The sequence below is a fragment of the Spermophilus citellus genome (assembly GCF_964194105.1).
Source record: "Spermophilus citellus genome assembly, chromosome: 1".
Classification (NCBI taxonomy): domain Eukaryota; kingdom Metazoa; phylum Chordata; class Mammalia; order Rodentia; family Sciuridae; genus Spermophilus; species Spermophilus citellus.
Window position 1 is genome coordinate 100301383 of NC_138182.1, and position 19779 is coordinate 100321161.

Below are 19779 nucleotides of genomic sequence, written 5' to 3' on the forward strand. Positions count from 1 at the left end.
GGTAATGATCAGTACACTAAGCCCACTTGGTTCGCCAAATTTCGTTCTTCTATGTTGAAGCGTTCGTTTCCAGTAACAGTTTGAATTTTGGCGTTTCACTCTGTTTTCTCCTATACTGACAGATGTATTTGGAACTCTAAATCAAACACGGTTTGTGCTAGCTTCTTGAAACTTGACACAATAAAGCAGTTTCACGTTCTATCTCTATGTTCTGTTTCCTCTTGATGTAGCCCTAAGCAGTGACTGGGGAGAAATACTTTCATTGAAAGGGGTTGCCAAGCTTCCAGAAATTACGAGTCTCCAGAAATCTCAGCAACTATGATTTCACCCATACTGATGATACTTTCAGGTAATGATCAGTACACTAAGCCCACTTGGTTCGCCAAATTTCGTTCTTCTATGTTGAAGCGTTCGTTTCCAGTAACAGTTTGAATTTTGGCGTTTCACTCTGTTTTCTCCTATATTGATAGATGTATTTGGAACTCTAAACCAAACACGGTTTGTGCTAGCTTCTTGAAACTTGACACAGTAAAGCAGTTTCACGTTCTATCTCTATGTTCTTTTTCCTCTTCGATGTAGCACTCAGCAGTGACTGAGGAGAAACACTTTCATTGAAAGGGGTTGCCAAGCTTCCCAAAATTGCGAGTCTCCAGAAATCTCAGCAACTATTTTTAAACCCAAACTGAATGATACTTTCAGGTAATGATCAGTACACTAAGCCCACTTGGTTCCCCAAATTTCGTTCTTCTATATTGAAGCGTTCGTTTCCAGTAACAGTTTGAATTTTGGCGTTTCACTCTGTTTTCTCCTATATTGATAGATGTATTTGGAACTCTAAACCAAACACGGTTTGTGCTAGCTTCTTGAAACTTGACACAGTAAAGCAGTTTCACGTTCTATCTCTATGTTCTGTTTCCTCTTGATGTAGCACTCAGCAGTGACTGAGGAGAAACACTTTCATTGAAAGGGGTTGCCAAGCTTCCCAAAATTGCGAGTCTCCAGAAATCTCAGCAACTATTTTTTAACCCAAACTGGATGATACTTTCAGGTAGTGATCAGTACACTAAGCTCACTTGGTTCCCCAAATTGCGTTCTTTTATGTTGAAGCGTTCGCTTCCAGTAACTGTTTGAATTTTGGCGTTTCACTCTGTTTTCTCGTATACTGACAGATGTATTTGGAACTCTAAATCAAACACGGTTTGTGCTAGCTTCTTGAAACTTGACACAGTAAAGCACTTTCACGTTCTATCTCTATGTTCTGTTTCCTCTGGATGTAGCCCTAAGCAGTGACTGGGGAGAAATACTTTCATTGACAGGGGTTGCCAAGCTTCCAGAAATTACGAGTCTCCAGAAATCTCAGCAACTATGATTTCACCCAACCTGGATGATACTTTCAGGTAATGATCAGTACACTAAGCCCACTTGGTTCCCCAAATTTCGTTCTTCTATGTTGAAGCGTTCGATTCCAGTAACAGTTTGAATTTTGGCGTTTTACTCTGTTTTCTCCTATATTGATAGATGTATTTGGAACTCTAAATCAAACACGGTTTGTGCTAGCTTCTTGAAACTTGACACAATAAAGCAGTTTCAAGTTCTATCTCTATGTTCTGTCTCCTCTTGATGTAGCCCTAAGCAGTGACTGGGGAGAAACACTTTCATTGAAAGGGGTTGCCAAGCTTCCCAAAATTGCGAGTCTCTAGAAATCTCAGCAAACATTTTTGTACCCAACGTGGATGATACTTTCAGGTAATGATCAGTACACTAAGCTCACTTCGTTCCCCAAATTTCGTTCTTCTATGTTGAAGCGTTCGTTTCCAGTAACAGTTTGAATTTTGGCGTTTCACTCTGTTTTCTCCTATATTGATAGATGTATTTGGAACTCTAAATCAAACACTGTTTGTGCTAGCTTCTTGAAACTTGACACAGTAAAGCAGTATCACGTTCTATCTCTATGTTCTGTTTCCTCTGGATGTAGCCCTAAGCAGTGACTGGGGAGAAGTACTTTCATTGACAGGGGTTGCCAAGCTTCCAGAAATTACGAGTCTCCAGAAATCTCAGCGACTATGATTTCACCCAACCTGGATGATACTTTCAGGTAATGATCAGTACACTAAGCCCACTTGGTTCGCCAAATTTCGTTCTTCTATGTTGAAGCGTTCGTTTCCAGTAACAGTTTGAATTTTGGCGTTTCACTCTGTTTTCTCCTATATTGATAGATGTATTTGGAACTCTAAACCAAACACGGTTTGTGCTAGCTTCTTGAAACTTGACACAGTAAAGCAGTTTCACGTTCTATCTCTATGTTCTGTTTCCTCTGGATGTAGCACTCAGCAGTGACTGAGGAGAAACACTTTCATTGAAAGGGGTTGCCAAGCTTCCCAAAATTGCGAGTCTCCAGAAATCTCAGCAACTATTTTTTAACCCAAACTGGATGATACTTTCAGGTAGTGATCAGTACACTAAGCTCACTTGGTTCCCCAAATTTCGTTCTTTTATGTTGAAGCGTTCGCTTCCAGTAACTGTTTGAATTTTGGCGTTTCACTCTGTTTTCTCGTATACTGACAGATGTATTTGGAACTCTAAATCAAACACGGTTTGTGCTAGCTTCTTGAAACTTGACACAGTAAAGCACTTTCACGTTCTATCTCTATGTTCTGTTTCCTCTGGATGTAGCCCTAAGCAGTGACTGGGGAGAAATACTTTCATTGACAGGGGTTGCCAAGCTTCCAGAAATTACGAGTCTCCAGAAATCTCAGCAACTATGATTTCACCCAACCTGGATGATACTTTCAGGTAATGATCAGTACACTAAGCCCACTTCGTTCCCCAAATTTCGTTCTTCTATGTTGAAGCGTTCGATTCCAGTAACAGTTTGAATTTTGGCGTTTTACTCTGTTTTCTCCTATATTGATAGATGTATTTGGAACTCTAAATCAAACACGGTTTGTGCTAGCTTCTTGAAACTTGACACAATAAAGCAGTTTCAAGTTCTATCTCTATGTTCTGTCTCCTCTTGATGTAGCCCTAAGCAGTGACTGGGGAGAAACACTTTCATTGAAAGGGGTTGCCAAGCTTCCAAAAATTACGAGTCTCCAGAAATCTCAGCATCTATTTTTTCACCCAAACTGGATGATACTTTCAGGTAATGATGAGTACGCTAAGCCCACTGTGTTCCCAAAATTTCGTTCTTCTATGTTGAAGCGTTCGTTTCCAGTAACAGTTTGAATTTTGGCGTTTCACTCTGTTTTCTCCTATATTGATAGATGTATTTGGAACTCTAACACAAACACGGTTTGTGCTAGCTTCTTGAAACTTGACACAGTAAAGCAGTTTCACGTTCTATCTCTATGTTCTGTTTCCTCTTGATGTAGCACTCAGCAGTGACTGAGGAGAAACACTTTCATTGAAAGGGGTTGCCAAGCTCCCCAAAACTGCGAGTCTCCAGAAATCTCAGCAACTATTTTTTCACCCAAACTGGATGATACTTTCAGGTAATGATCAGTACACTAAGCTCACTTGGTTCCCCAAATTTCGTTCTTTTATGTTGAAGCGTTCACTTCCAGTAACTGTTTGAATTTTGGCGTTTCACTCTGTTTTCTCCTATACTGACAGATGTATTTGGAACTCTAAATCAAACACGGTTTGTGCTAGCTTCTTGAAACTTGACACAGTAAAGCAGTTTCAAGTTCTATCTCTATGTTTTCTTTCCTCTTGATGTAGCACTCAGCAGTGACTTAGGAGAAACACTTTCATTGAAAGGGGTTGCCAAGCTTCCAGAAATTACGAGTCTCCAGAAATCTCAGCAACTATGATTTCACCCAAACTGGATGATACTTTCAGGTAATGATCAGTACACTAAGCCCACTTGGTTCCCCAAATTTCGTTCTTCTATGTTGATGCGTTCGCTTCCAGTAACTGTTTGAATTTTGGCGTTTCACTCTGTTTTATCCTATACTGACAGATGTATTTGGAACTCTAAATCAAACACGGTTTGTGCTAGCTTCTTGAAACTTGACACAGTAAAGCAGTTTCACGTTCTATCACTATGTTCTGTTTCCTCTGGATGTAGCCCTAAGCAGTGACTGGGGAAAAATACTTTCATTGACAGAGGTTGCCAAGCTTCCAGAAATTACGAGTCTCCAGAAATCTCAGCAACTATGATTTCACCCAAACTGGATGATACTTTCAGGTAATGATCAGTACACTAAGCTCACTTGGTTCCAAAAAATTTCGTTCTTTTATGTTGAAGCGTTCGCTTCCAGTAACTGTTTGAATTTTGGCGTTTCACTCTGTTTTCTCCTATACTGACAGATGTATTTGGAACTCTAAATCAAACACGGTTTGTGCTAGCTTCTTGAAACTTGACACAGTAAAGCAGTATCACGTTCTATCTCTATGTTCTGTTTCCTCTGGATGTAGCCCTAAGCAGTGACTGGGGAGAAACACTTTCATTGAAAGGGGTTGCCAAGCTTCCAGAAATTATGAGTCTCCAGAAATCTCAGCAACTATGATTTCACCCAACCTGGATGATACTTTCAGGTAATGATCAGTACACTAAGCCCACTTGGTTCCCCAAATTTCGTTCTTCTATGTTGAAGCGTTCGTTTCCAGTAACAGTTTGAATTTTGGCGTTTCACTCTGTTTTCTCCTATATTGATAGATGTATTTGGAACTCTAAACCAAACACGGTTTGTGCTAGCTTCTTGAAACTTGAAACAGTAAAGCAGTTTCATGTTCTAGCTCTATGTTTTCTTTCCTCTTGATGTAGCACTCAGCAGTGACTGAGGAGAAACACTTTCATTGAAAGGGGTTGCCAAGCTTCCCAAAATTGCGAGTCTCTAGAAATCTCAGCAAACATTTTTGTACCCAACGTGGATGATACTTTCAGGTAATGATCAGTACACTAAGCTCACTTCGTTCCCCAAATTTCGTTCTTCTATGTTGAAGCGTTCGTTTCCAGTAACAGTTTGAATTTTGGCGTTTCACTCTGTTTTCTCCTATATTGATAGATGTATTTGGAACTCTAAATCAAACACGGTTTGTGCTAGCTTCTTGAAACTTGACACAGTAAAGCAGTATCACGTTCTATCTCTATGTTCTGTTTCCTCTGGATGTAGCACTAAGCAGTGACTGGGGAGAAGTACTTTCATTGACAGGGGTTGCCAAGCTTCCAGAAATTACGAGTCTCCAGAAATCTCAGCGACTATGATTTCACCCAACCTGGATGATACTTTCAGGTAATGATCAGTACACTAAGCCCACTTGGTTCGCCAAATTTCGTTCTTCTATGTTGAAGCGTTCGTTTCCAGTAACAGTTTGAATTTTGGCGTTTCACTCTGTTTTCTCCTATATTGATAGATGTATTTGGAACTCTAAACCAAACACGGTTTGTGCTAGCTTCTTGAAACTTGACACAGTAAAGCAGTTTCACGTTCTATCTCTATGTTCTGTTTCCTCTTTGATGTAGCACTCAGCAGTGACTGAGGAGAAACACTTTCATTGAAAGGGGTTGCCAAGCTTCCCAAAATTGCGAGTCTCCAGAAATCTCAGCAACTATTTTTAAACCCAAACTGAATGATACTTTCAGGTAATGATCAGTACACTAAGCCCACTTGGTTCCCCAAATTTCGTTCTTCTATATTGAAGCGTTCGTTTCCAGTAACAGTTTGAATTTTGGCGTTTCACTCTGTTTTCTCCTATATTGATAGATGTATTTGGAACTCTAAACCAAACACGGTTTGTGCTAGCTTCTTGAAGCTTGACACAGTAAAGCAGTTTCACGTTCTATCTCTATGTTCTGTTTCCTCTTGATGTAGCACTCAGCAGTGACTGAGGAGAAACACTTTCATTGAAAGGGGTTGCCAAGCTTCCCAAAATTGCGAGTCTCCAGAAATCTCAGCAACTATTTTTTAACCCAAACTGGATGATACTTTCAGGTAGTGATCAGTACACTAAGCTCACTTGGTTCCCCAAATTTCGTTCTTTTATGTTGAAGCGTTCGCTTCCAGTAACTGTTTGAATTTTGGCGTTTCACTCTGTTTTCTCCTATACTGACAGATGTATTTGGAACTCTAAATCAAACACGGTTTGTGCTAGCTTCTTGAAACTTGACACAGTAAAGCACTTTCACGTTCTATCTCTATGTTCTGTTTCCTCTGGATGTAGCCCTAAGCAGTGACTGGGGAGAAATACTTTCATTGACAGGGGTTGCCAAGCTTCCAGAAATTACGAGTCTCCAGAAATCTCAGCAACTATGATTTCACCCAACCTGGATGATACTTTCAGGTAATGATCAGTACACTAAGCCCACTTGGTTCCCCAAATTTCGTTCTTCTATGTTGAAGCGTTCGATTCCAGTAACAGTTTGAATTTTGGCGTTTTACTCTGTTTTCTCCTATATTGATAGATGTATTTGGAACTCTAAATCAAACACGGTTTGTGCTAGCTTCTTGAAACTTGACACAATAAAGCAGTTTCAAGTTCTATCTCTATGTTCTGTCTCCTCTTGATGTAGCCCTAAGCAGTGACTGGGGAGAAACACTTTCATTGAAAGGGGTTGCCAAGCTTCCCAAAATTGCGAGTCTCTAGAAATCTCAGCAAACATTTTTGTACCCAACGTGGATGATACTTTCAGGTAATGATCAGTACACTAAGCTCACTTCGTTCCCCAAATTTCGTTCTTCTATGTTGAAGCGTTCGTTTCCAGTAACAGTTTGAATTTTGGCGTTTCACTCTGTTTTCTCCTATATTGATAGATGTATTTGGAACTCTAAATCAAACACTGTTTGTGCTAGCTTCTTGAAACTTGACACAGTAAAGCAGTATCACGTTCTATCTCTATGTTCTGTTTCCTCTGGATGTAGCCCTAAGCAGTGACTGGGGAGAAGTACTTTCATTGACAGGGGTTGCCAAGCTTCCAGAAATTACGAGTCTCCAGAAATCTCAGCGACTATGATTTCACCCAACCTGGATGATACTTTCAGGTAATGATCAGTACACTAAGCCCACTTGGTTCGCCAAATTTCGTTCTTCTATGTTGAAGCATTCGTTTCCAGTAACAGTTTGAATTTTGGCGTTTCACTCTGTTTTCTCCTATACTGACAGATGTATTTGGAACTCTAAATCAAACACGGTTTGTGCTAGCTTCTTGAAACTTGACACAATAAAGCAGTTTCACGTTCTATCTCTATGTTCTGTTTCCTCTTGATGTAGCCCTAAGCAGTGACTGGGGAGAAATACTTTCATTGAAAGGGGTTGCCAAGCTTCCAGAAATTACGAGTCTCCAGAAATCTCAGCAACTATGATTTCACCCATACTGGATGATACTTTCAGGTAATGATCAGTACACTAAGCCCACTTGGTTCGACAAATTTCGTTCTTCTATGTTGAAGCGTTCGTTTCCAGTAACAGTTTGAATTTTGGCGTTTCACTCTGTTTTCTCCTATATTGATAGATGTATTTGGAACTCTAAACCAAACACGGTTTGTGCTAGCTTCTTGAAACTTGACACAGTAAAGCAGTTTCACGTTCTATCTCTATGTTCTGTTTCCTCTTCGATGTAGCACTCAGCAGTGACTGAGGAGAAACACTTTCATTGAAAGGGGTTGCCAAGCTTCCCAAAATTGCGAGTCTCCAGAAATCTCAGCAACTATTTTTAAACCCAAACTGAATGATACTTTCAGGTAATGATCAGTACACTAAGCCCACTTGGTTCCCCAAATTTCGTTCTTCTATATTGAAGCGTTCGTTTCCAGTAACAGTTTGAATTTTGGCGTTTCACTCTGTTTTCTCCTATATTGATAGATGTATTTGGAACTCTAAACCAAACACGGTTTGTGCTAGCTTCTTGAAACTTGACACAGTAAAGCAGTTTCACGTTCTATCTCTATGTTCTGTTTCCTCTTGATGTAGCACTCAGCAGTGACTGAGGAGAAACACTTTCATTGAAAGGGGTTGCCAAGCTTCCCAAAATTGCGAGTCTCCAGAAATCTCAGCAACTATTTTCTAACCCAAACTGGATGATACTTTCAGGTAATGATCAGTACACTAAGCTCACTTGGTTCCCCAAATTTCGTTCTTTTATGTTGAAGCGTTCGCTTCCAGTAACTGTTTGAATTTTGGCGTTTCACTCTGTTTTCTCCTATATTGATAGATGTATTTGGAACTCTAAACCAAACACGGTTTGGGCTAGCTTCTTGAAACTTGACACAGTAAAGCAGTTTCACGTTCTATCTCTATGTTCTGTTTCCTCTTGATGTAGCACTCAGCAGTGACTGAGGAGAAACACTTTCATTGAAAGGGGTTGCCAAGCTTCCCAAAATTGCGAGTCTCCAGAAATCTCAGCAACTATTTTTTAACCCAAACTGGATGATACTTTCAGGTAGTGATCAGTACACTAAGCTCACTTGGTTCCCCAAATTTCGTTCTTTTATGTTGAAGCGTTCGCTTCCAGTAACTGTTTGAATTTTGGCGTTTCACTCTGTTTTCTCGTATACTGACAGATGTATTTGGAACTCTAAATCAAACACGGTTTGTGCTAGCTTCTTGAAACTTGACACAGTAAAGCACTTTCACGTTCTATCTCTATGTTCTGTTTCCTCTGGATGTAGCCCTAAGCAGTGGCTGGGGAGAAATACTTTCATTGACAGGGGTTGCCAAGCTTCCAGAAATTACGAGTCTCCAGAAATCTCAGCAACTATGATTTCACCCAACCTGGATGATACTTTCAGGTAATGATCAGTACACTAAGCCCACTTGGTTCCCCAAATTTCGTTCTTCTATGTTGAAGCGTTCGATTCCAGTAACAGTTTGAATTTTGGCGTTTTACTCTGTTTTCTCCTATATTGATAGATGTATTTGGAACTCTAAATCAAACACGGTTTGTGCTAGCTTCTTGAAACTTGACACAATAAAGCAGTTTCAAGTTCTATCTCTATGTTCTGTCTCCTCTTGATGTAGCCCTAAGCAGTGACTGGGGAGAAACACTTTCATTGAAAGGGGTTGCCAAGCTTCCAAAAATTACGAGTCTCCAGAAATCTCAGCATCTATTTTTTCACCAAAACTGGATGATACTTTCAGGTAATGATGAGTACGCTAAGCCCACTGTGTTCCCAAAATTTCGTTCTTCTATGTTGAAGCGTTCGTTTCCAGTAACAGTTTGAATTTTGGCGTTTCACTCTGTTTTCTCCTATACTGACAGATGTATTTGGAACTCTAACCCAAACACGGTTTGTGCTAGCTTCTTGAAACTTGACACAGTAAAGCAGTTTCACGTTCTATCTCTATGTTCTGTTTCCTCTTGATGTAGCACTCAGCAGTGACTGAGGAGAAACACTTTCATTGAAAGGGGTTGCCAAGCTCCCCAAAACTGCGAGTCTCCAGAAATCTCAGCAACTATTTTTTCACCCAAACTGGATGATACTTTCAGTTAATGATCAGTACACTAAGCTCACTTGGTTCCCCAAATTTCGTTCTTTTATGTTGAAGCGTTCACTTCCAGTAACTGTTTGAATTTTGGCGTTTCACTCTGTTTTCTCCTATACTGACAGATGTATTTGGAACTCTAAATCAAACACGGTTTGTGCTAGCTTCTTGAAACTTGACACAGTAAAGCAGTTTCAAGTTCTATCTCTATGTTTTCTTTCCTCTTGATGTAGCACTCAGCAGTGACTTAGGAGAAACACTTTCATTGAAAGGGGTTGCCAAGCTTCCAGAAATTACGAGTCTCCAGAAATCTCAGCAACTATGATTTCACCCAAACTGGATGATACTTTCAGGTAATGATCAGTACACTAAGCCCACTTGGTTCCCCAAATTTCGTTCTTCTATGTTGATGCGTTCGCTTCCAGTAACTGTTTGAATTTTGGCGTTTCACTCTGTTTTCTCCTATACTGACAGATGTATTTGGAACTCTAAATCAAACACGGTTTGTGCTAGCTTCTTGAAACTTGACACAGTAAAGCAGTTTCACGTTCTATCACTATGTTCTGTTTCCTCTGGATGTAGCCCTAAGCAGTGACTGGGGAAAAATACTTTCATTGACAGAGGTTGCCAAGCTTCCAGAAATTACGAGTCTCCAGAAATCTCAGCAACTATGATTTCACCCAAACTGGATGATACTTTCAGGTAATGGTCAGTACACTAAGCTCACTTGGTTCCCCAAATTTCGTTCTTTTATGTTGAAGCGTTCGCTTCCAGTAACTGTTTGAATTTTGGCGTTTCACTCTGTTTTCTCCTATACTGACAGATGTATTTGGAACTCTAAATCAAACACGGTTTGTGCTAGCTTCTTGAAACTTGACACAGTAAAGCAGTATCACGTTCTATCTCTATGTTCTGTTTCCTCTGGATGTAGCCCTAAGCAGTGACAGGGGAAAAACACTTTCATTGAAAGGGGTTGCCAAGCTTCCAGAAATTATGAGTCTCCAGAAATCTCAGCAACTATGATTTCACCCAACCTGGATGATACTTTCAGGTAATGATCAGTACACTAAGCCCACTTGGTTCCCCAAATTTCGTTCTTCTATGTTGAAGCGTTCGTTTCCAGTAACAGTTTGAATTTTGGCATTTCACTCTGTTTTCTCCTATATTGATAGATGTATTTGGAACTCTAAACCAAACACGGTTTGTGCTAGCTTCTTGAAACTTGAAACAGTAAAGCAGTTTCACGTTCTAGCTCTATGTTTTCTTTCCTCTTGATGTAGCACTCAGCAGTGACTGAGGAGAAACACTTTCATTGAAAGGGGTTGCCAAGCTTCCCAAAATTGCGAGTCTCTAGAAATCTCAGCAAACATTTTTGTACCCAACGTGGATGATACTTTCAGGTAATGATCAGTACACTAAGCTCACTTCGTTCCCCAAATTTCGTTCTTCTATGTTGAAGCGTTCGTTTCCAGTAACAGTTTGAATTTTGGCGTTTCACTCTGTTTTCTCCTATATTGATAGATGTATTTGGAACTCTAAATCAAACACGGTTTGTGCTAGCTTCTTGAAACTTGACACAGTAAAGCAGTATCACGTTCTATCTCTATGTTCTGTTTCCTCTGGATGTAGCACTAAGCAGTGACTGGGGAGAAGTACTTTCATTGACAGGGGTTGCCAAGCTTCCAGAAATTACGAGTCTCCAGAAATCTCAGCGACTATGATTTCACCCAACCTGGATGATACTTTCAGGTAATGATCAGTACACTAAGCCCACTTGGTTCGCCAAATTTCGTTCTTCTATGTTGAAGCGTTCGTTTCCAGTAACAGTTTGAATTTTGGCGTTTCACTCTGTTTTCTCCTATACTGACAGATGTATTTGGAACTCTAAATCAAACACGGTTTGTTCTAGCTTCTTGAAACTTGACACAATAAAGCAGTTTCACGTTCTATCTCTATATTCTGTTTCCTCTTGATGTAGCCCTAAGCAGTGACTGGGGAGAAATACTTTCATTGACAGGGGTTGCCAAGCTTCCAGAAATTACGAGTCTCAAGAAATCTCAGCAACTATGATTTCACCCATACTGGATGATACTTTCAGGTAATGATCAGTACACTAAGCCCACTTGGTTCGCCAAATTTCGTTCTTCTATGTTGAAGCGTTCGTTTCCAGTAACAGTTTGAATTTTGGCGTTTCACTCTGTTTTCTCCTATATTGATAGATGTATTTGGAACTCTAAACCAAACACGGTTTGTGCTAGCTTCTTGAAACTTGACACAGTAAAGCAGTTTCACGTTCTATCTCTATGTTCTGTTTCCTCTTCGATGTAGCACTCAGCAGTGACTGAGGAGAAACACTTTCATTGAAAGGGGTTGCAAAGCTTCCTAAAATTGCGAGTCTCCAGAAATCTCAGCAACTATTTTTTAACCCAAACTGAATGATACTTTCAGGTAATGATCAGTACACTAAGCCCACTTGGTTCCCCAAATTTCGTTCTTCTATGTTGAAGCGTTCGTTTCCAGTAACAGTTTGAATTTTGGCGTTTCACTCTGTTTTCTCCTATATTGATAGATGTATTTGGAACTCTAAACCAAACACGGTTTGTGCTAGCTTCTTGAAACTTGACACAGTAAAGCAGTTTCACGTTCTATCTCTATGTTCTGTTTCCTCTTGATGTAGCACTCAGCAGTGACTGAGGAGAAACACTTTCATTGAAAGGGGTTGCCAAGCTTCCCAAAATTGCGAGTCTCTAGAAATCTCAGCAAACATTTTTGTACCCAACGTGGATGATACTTTCAGGTAATGATCAGTACACTAAGCTCACTTCGTTCCCCAAATTTCGTTCTTCTATGTTGAAGCGTTCGTTTCCAGTAACAGTTTGAATTTTGGCGTTTCACTCTGTTTTCTCCTATATTGATAGATGTATTTGGAACTCTAAATCAAACACGGTTTGTGCTAGCTTCTTGAAACTTGACACAGTAAAGCAGTATCACGTTCTATCTCTATGTTCTGTTTCCTCTGGATGTAGCACTAAGCAGTGACTGGGGAGAAGTACTTTCATTGACAGGGGTTGCCAAGCTTCCAGAAATTACGAGTCTCCAGAAATCTCAGCGACTATGATTTCACCCAACCTGGATGATACTTTCAGGTAATGATCAGTACACTAAGCCCACTTGGTTCGCCAAATTTCGTTCTTCTATGTTGAAGCGTTCGTTTCCAGTAACAGTTTGAATTTTGGCGTTTCACTCTGTTTTCTCCTATATTGATAGATGTATTTGGAACTCTAAACCAAACACGGTTTGTGCTAGCTTCTTGAAACTTGACACAGTAAAGCAGTTTCACGTTCTATCTCTATGTTCTGTTTCCTCTTTGATGTAGCACTCAGCAGTGACTGAGGAGAAACACTTTCATTGAAAGGGGTTGCCAAGCTTCCCAAAATTGCGAGTCTCCAGAAATCTCAGCAACTATTTTTAAACCCAAACTGAATGATACTTTCAGGTAATGATCAGTACACTAAGCCCACTTGGTTCCCCAAATTTCGTTCTTCTATATTGAAGCGTTCGTTTCCAGTAACAGTTTGAATTTTGGCGTTTCACTCTGTTTTCTCCTATATTGATAGATGTATTTGGAACTCTAAACCAAACACGGTTTGTGCTAGCTTCTTGAAGCTTGACACAGTAAAGCAGTTTCACGTTCTATCTCTATGTTCTGTTTCCTCTTGATGTAGCACTCAGCAGTGACTGAGGAGAAACACTTTCATTGAAAGGGGTTGCCAAGCTTCCCAAAATTGCGAGTCTCCAGAAATCTCAGCAACTATTTTTTAACCCAAACTGGATGATACTTTCAGGTAGTGATCAGTACACTAAGCTCACTTGGTTCCCCAAATTTCGTTCTTTTATGTTGAAGCGTTCGCTTCCAGTAACTGTTTGAATTTTGGCGTTTCACTCTGTTTTCTCCTATACTGACAGATGTATTTGGAACTCTAAATCAAACACGGTTTGTGCTAGCTTCTTGAAACTTGACACAGTAAAGCACTTTCACGTTCTATCTCTATGTTCTGTTTCCTCTGGATGTAGCCCTAAGCAGTGACTGGGGAGAAATACTTTCATTGACAGGGGTTGCCAAGCTTCCAGAAATTACGAGTCTCCAGAAATCTCAGCAACTATGATTTCACCCAACCTGGATGATACTTTCAGGTAATGATCAGTACACTAAGCCCACTTGGTTCCCCAAATTTCGTTCTTCTATGTTGAAGCGTTCGATTCCAGTAACAGTTTGAATTTTGGCGTTTTACTCTGTTTTCTCCTATATTGATAGATGTATTTGGAACTCTAAATCAAACACGGTTTGTGCTAGCTTCTTGAAACTTGACACAATAAAGCAGTTTCAAGTTCTATCTCTATGTTCTGTCTCCTCTTGATGTAGCCCTAAGCAGTGACTGGGGAGAAACACTTTCATTGAAAGGGGTTGCCAAGCTTCCCAAAATTGCGAGTCTCTAGAAATCTCAGCAAACATTTTTGTACCCAACGTGGATGATACTTTCAGGTAATGATCAGTACACTAAGCTCACTTCGTTCCCCAAATTTCGTTCTTCTATGTTGAAGCGTTCGTTTCCAGTAACAGTTTGAATTTTGGCGTTTCACTCTGTTTTCTCCTATATTGATAGATGTATTTGGAACTCTAAATCAAACACTGTTTGTGCTAGCTTCTTGAAACTTGACACAGTAAAGCAGTATCACGTTCTATCTCTATGTTCTGTTTCCTCTGGATGTAGCCCTAAGCAGTGACTGGGGAGAAGTACTTTCATTGACAGGGGTTGCCAAGCTTCCAGAAATTACGAGTCTCCAGAAATCTCAGCGACTATGATTTCACCCAACCTGGATGATACTTTCAGGTAATGATCAGTACACTAAGCCCACTTGGTTCGCCAAATTTCGTTCTTCTATGTTGAAGCATTCGTTTCCAGTAACAGTTTGAATTTTGGCGTTTCACTCTGTTTTCTCCTATACTGACAGATGTATTTGGAACTCTAAATCAAACACGGTTTGTGCTAGCTTCTTGAAACTTGACACAATAAAGCAGTTTCACGTTCTATCTCTATGTTCTGTTTCCTCTTGATGTAGCCCTAAGCAGTGACTGGGGAGAAATACTTTCATTGAAAGGGGTTGCCAAGCTTCCAGAAATTACGAGTCTCCAGAAATCTCAGCAACTATGATTTCACCCATACTGGATGATACTTTCAGGTAATGATCAGTACACTAAGCCCACTTGGTTCGACAAATTTCGTTCTTCTATGTTGAAGCGTTCGTTTCCAGTAACAGTTTGAATTTTGGCGTTTCACTCTGTTTTCTCCTATATTGATAGATGTATTTGGAACTCTAAACCAAACACGGTTTGTGCTAGCTTCTTGAAACTTGACACAGTAAAGCAGTTTCACGTTCTATCTCTATGTTCTGTTTCCTCTTCGATGTAGCACTCAGCAGTGACTGAGGAGAAACACTTTCATTGAAAGGGGTTGCCAAGCTTCCCAAAATTGCGAGTCTCCAGAAATCTCAGCAACTATTTTTAAACCCAAACTGAATGATACTTTCAGGTAATGATCAGTACACTAAGCCCACTTGGTTCCCCAAATTTCGTTCTTCTATATTGAAGCGTTCGTTTCCAGTAACAGTTTGAATTTTGGCGTTTCACTCTGTTTTCTCCTATATTGATAGATGTATTTGGAACTCTAAACCAAACACGGTTTGTGCTAGCTTCTTGAAACTTGACACAGTAAAGCAGTTTCACGTTCTATCTCTATGTTCTGTTTCCTCTTGATGTAGCACTCAGCAGTGACTGAGGAGAAACACTTTCATTGAAAGGGGTTGCCAAGCTTCCCAAAATTGCGAGTCTCCAGAAATCTCAGCAACTATTTTCTAACCCAAACTGGATGATACTTTCAGGTAATGATCAGTACACTAAGCTCACTTGGTTCCCCAAATTTCGTTCTTTTATGTTGAAGCGTTCGCTTCCAGTAACTGTTTGAATTTTGGCGTTTCACTCTGTTTTCTCCTATATTGATAGATGTATTTGGAACTCTAAACCAAACACGGTTTGGGCTAGCTTCTTGAAACTTGACACAGTAAAGCAGTTTCACGTTCTATCTCTATGTTCTGTTTCCTCTTGATGTAGCACTCAGCAGTGACTGAGGAGAAACACTTTCATTGAAAGGGGTTGCCAAGCTTCCCAAAATTGCGAGTCTCCAGAAATCTCAGCAACTATTTTTTAACCCAAACTGGATGATACTTTCAGGTAGTGATCAGTACACTAAGCTCACTTGGTTCCCCAAATTTCGTTCTTTTATGTTGAAGCGTTCGCTTCCAGTAACTGTTTGAATTTTGGCGTTTCACTCTGTTTTCTCGTATACTGACAGATGTATTTGGAACTCTAAATCAAACACGGTTTGTGCTAGCTTCTTGAAACTTGACACAGTAAAGCACTTTCACGTTCTATCTCTATGTTCTGTTTCCTCTGGATGTAGCCCTAAGCAGTGACTGGGGAGAAATACTTTCATTGACAGGGGTTGCCAAGCTTCCAGAAATTACGAGTCTCCAGAAATCTCAGCAACTATGATTTCACCCAACCTGGATGATACTTTCAGGTAATGATCAGTACACTAAGCCCACTTGGTTCCCCAAATTTCGTTCTTCTATGTTGAAGCGTTCGATTCCAGTAACAGTTTGAATTTTGGCGTTTTACTCTGTTTTCTCCTATATTGATAGATGTATTTGGAACTCTAAATCAAACACGGTTTGTGCTAGCTTCTTGAAACTTGACACAATAAAGCAGTTTCAAGTTCTATCTCTATGTTCTGTCTCCTCTTGATGTAGCCCTAAGCAGTGACTGGGGAGAAACACTTTCATTGAAAGGGGTTGCCAAGCTTCCAAAAATTACGAGTCTCCAGAAATCTCAGCATCTATTTTTTCACCCAAACTGGATGATACTTTCAGGTAATGATGAGTACGCTAAGCCCACTGTGTTCCCAAAATTTCGTTCTTCTATGTTGAAGCGTTCGTTTCCAGTAACAGTTTGAATTTTGGCGTTTCACTCTGTTTTCTCCTATACTGACAGATGTATTTGGAACTCTAACCCAAACACGGTTTGTGCTAGCTTCTTGAAACTTGACACAGTAAAGCAGTTTCACGTTCTATCTCTATGTTCTGTTTCCTCTTGATGTAGCACTCAGCAGTGACTGAGGAGAAACACTTTCATTGAAAGGGGTTGCCAAGCTCCCCAAAACTGCGAGTCTCCAGAAATCTCAGCAACTATTTTTTCACCCAAACTGGATGATACTTTCAGTTAATGATCAGTACACTAAGCTCACTTGGTTCCCCAAATTTCGTTCTTTTATGTTGAAGCGTTCACTTCCAGTAACTGTTTGAATTTTGGCGTTTCACTCTGTTTTCTCCTATACTGACAGATGTATTTGGAACTCTAAATCAAACACGGTTTGTGCTAGCTTCTTGAAACTTGACACAGTAAAGCAGTTTCAAGTTCTATCTCTATGTTTTCTTTCCTCTTGATGTAGCACTCAGCAGTGACTTAGGAGAAACACTTTCATTGAAAGGGGTTGCCAAGCTTCCAGAAATTACGAGTCTCCAGAAATCTCAGCAACTATGATTTCACCCAAACTGGATGATACTTTCAGGTAATGATCAGTACACTAAGCCCACTTGGTTCCCCAAATTTCGTTCTTCTATGTTGATGCGTTCGCTTCCAGTAACTGTTTGAATTTTGGCGTTTCACTCTGTTTTCTCCTATACTGACAGATGTATTTGGAACTCTAAATCAAACACGGTTTGTGCTAGCTTCTTGAAACTTGACACAGTAAAGCAGTTTCACGTTCTATCACTATGTTCTGTTTCCTCTGGATGTAGCCCTAAGCAGTGACTGGGGAAAAATACTTTCATTGACAGAGGTTGCCAAGCTTCCAGAAATTACGAGTCTCCAGAAATCTCAGCAACTATGATTTCACCCAAACTGGATGATACTTTCAGGTAATGGTCAGTACACTAAGCTCACTTGGTTCCCCAAATTTCGTTCTTTTATGTTGAAGCGTTCGCTTCCAGTAACTGTTTGAATTTTGGCGTTTCACTCTGTTTTCTCCTATACTGACAGATGTATTTGGAACTCTAAATCAAACACGGTTTGTGCTAGCTTCTTGAAACTTGACACAGTAAAGCAGTATCACGTTCTATCTCTATGTTCTGTTTCCTCTGGATGTAGCCCTAAGCAGTGACAGGGGAAAAACACTTTCATTGAAAGGGGTTGCCAAGCTTCCAGAAATTATGAGTCTCCAGAAATCTCAGCAACTATGATTTCACCCAACCTGGATGATACTTTCAGGTAATGATCAGTACACTAAGCCCACTTGGTTCCCCAAATTTCGTTCTTCTATGTTGAAGCGTTCGTTTCCAGTAACAGTTTGAATTTTGGCATTTCACTCTGTTTTCTCCTATATTGATAGATGTATTTGGAACTCTAAACCAAACACGGTTTGTGCTAGCTTCTTGAAACTTGAAACAGTAAAGCAGTTTCACGTTCTAGCTCTATGTTTTCTTTCCTCTTGATGTAGCACTCAGCAGTGACTGAGGAGAAACACTTTCATTGAAAGGGGTTGCCAAGCTTCCCAAAATTGCGAGTCTCTAGAAATCTCAGCAAACATTTTTGTACCCAACGTGGATGATACTTTCAGGTAATGATCAGTACACTAAGCTCACTTCGTTCCCCAAATTTCGTTCTTCTATGTTGAAGCGTTCGTTTCCAGTAACAGTTTGAATTTTGGCGTTTCACTCTGTTTTCTCCTATATTGATAGATGTATTTGGAACTCTAAATCAAACACGGTTTGTGCTAGCTTCTTGAAACTTGACACAGTAAAGCAGTATCACGTTCTATCTCTATGTTCTGTTTCCTCTGGATGTAGCACTAAGCAGTGACTGGGGAGAAGTACTTTCATTGACAGGGGTTGCCAAGCTTCCAGAAATTACGAGTCTCCAGAAATCTCAGCGACTATGATTTCACCCAACCTGGATGATACTTTCAGGTAATGATCAGTACACTAAGCCCACTTGGTTCGCCAAATTTCGTTCTTCTATGTTGAAGCGTTCGTTTCCAGTAACAGTTTGAATTTTGGCGTTTCACTCTGTTTTCTCCTATACTGACAGATGTATTTGGAACTCTAAATCAAACACGGTTTGTTCTAGCTTCTTGAAACTTGACACAATAAAGCAGTTTCACGTTCTATCTCTATATTCTGTTTCCTCTTGATGTAGCCCTAAGCAGTGACTGGGGAGAAATACTTTCATTGACAGGGGTTGCCAAGCTTCCAGAAATTACGAGTCTCCAGAAATCTCAGCAACTATGATTTCACCCATACTGGATGATACTTTCAGGTAATGATCAGTACACTAAGCCCACTTGGTTCGCCAAATTTCGTTCTTCTATGTTGAAGCGTTCGTTTCCAGTAACAGTTTGAATTTTGGCGTTTCACTCTGTTTTCTCCTATATTGATAGATGTATTTGGAACTCTAAACCAAACACGGTTTGTGCTAGCTTCTTGAAACTTGACACAGTAAAGCAGTTTCACGTTCTATCTCTATGTTCTGTTTCCTCTTCGATGTAGCACTCAGCAGTGACTGAGGAGAAACACTTTCATTGAAAGGGGTTGCCAAGCTTCCCAAAATTGCGAGTCTCCAGAAATCTCAGCAGCTATTTTTTAACCCAAACTGGATGATACTTTCAGGTAGTGATCAGTACACTAAGCTCACTTGGTTCCCCAAATTTCGTTCTTTTATGTTGAAGCGTTCGCTTCCAGTAACTGTTTGAATTTTGGCGTTTCACTCTGTTTTCTCGTATACTGACAGATGTATTTGGAACTCTAAATCAAACACGGTTTGTGCTAGCTTCTTGAAACTTGACACAGTAAAGCACTTTCACGTTCTATCTCTATGTTCTGTTTCCTCTGGATGTAGCCCTAAGCAGTGACTGGGGAGAAATACTTTCATTGACAGGGGTTGCCAAGCTTCCAGAAATTACGAGTCTCCAGAAATCTCAGCAACTATGATTTCACCCAACCTGGATGATACTTTCAGGTAATGATCAGTACACTAAGCCCACTTGGTTCCCCAAATTTCGTTCTTCTATGTTGAAGCGTTCGATTCCAGTAACAGTTTGAATTTTGGCGTTTTACTCTGTTTTCTCCTATATTGATAGATGTATTTGGAACTCTAAATCAAACACGGTTTGTGCTAGCTTCTTGAAACTTGACACAATAAAGCAGTTTCAAGTTCTATCTCTATGTTCTGTCTCCTCTTGATGT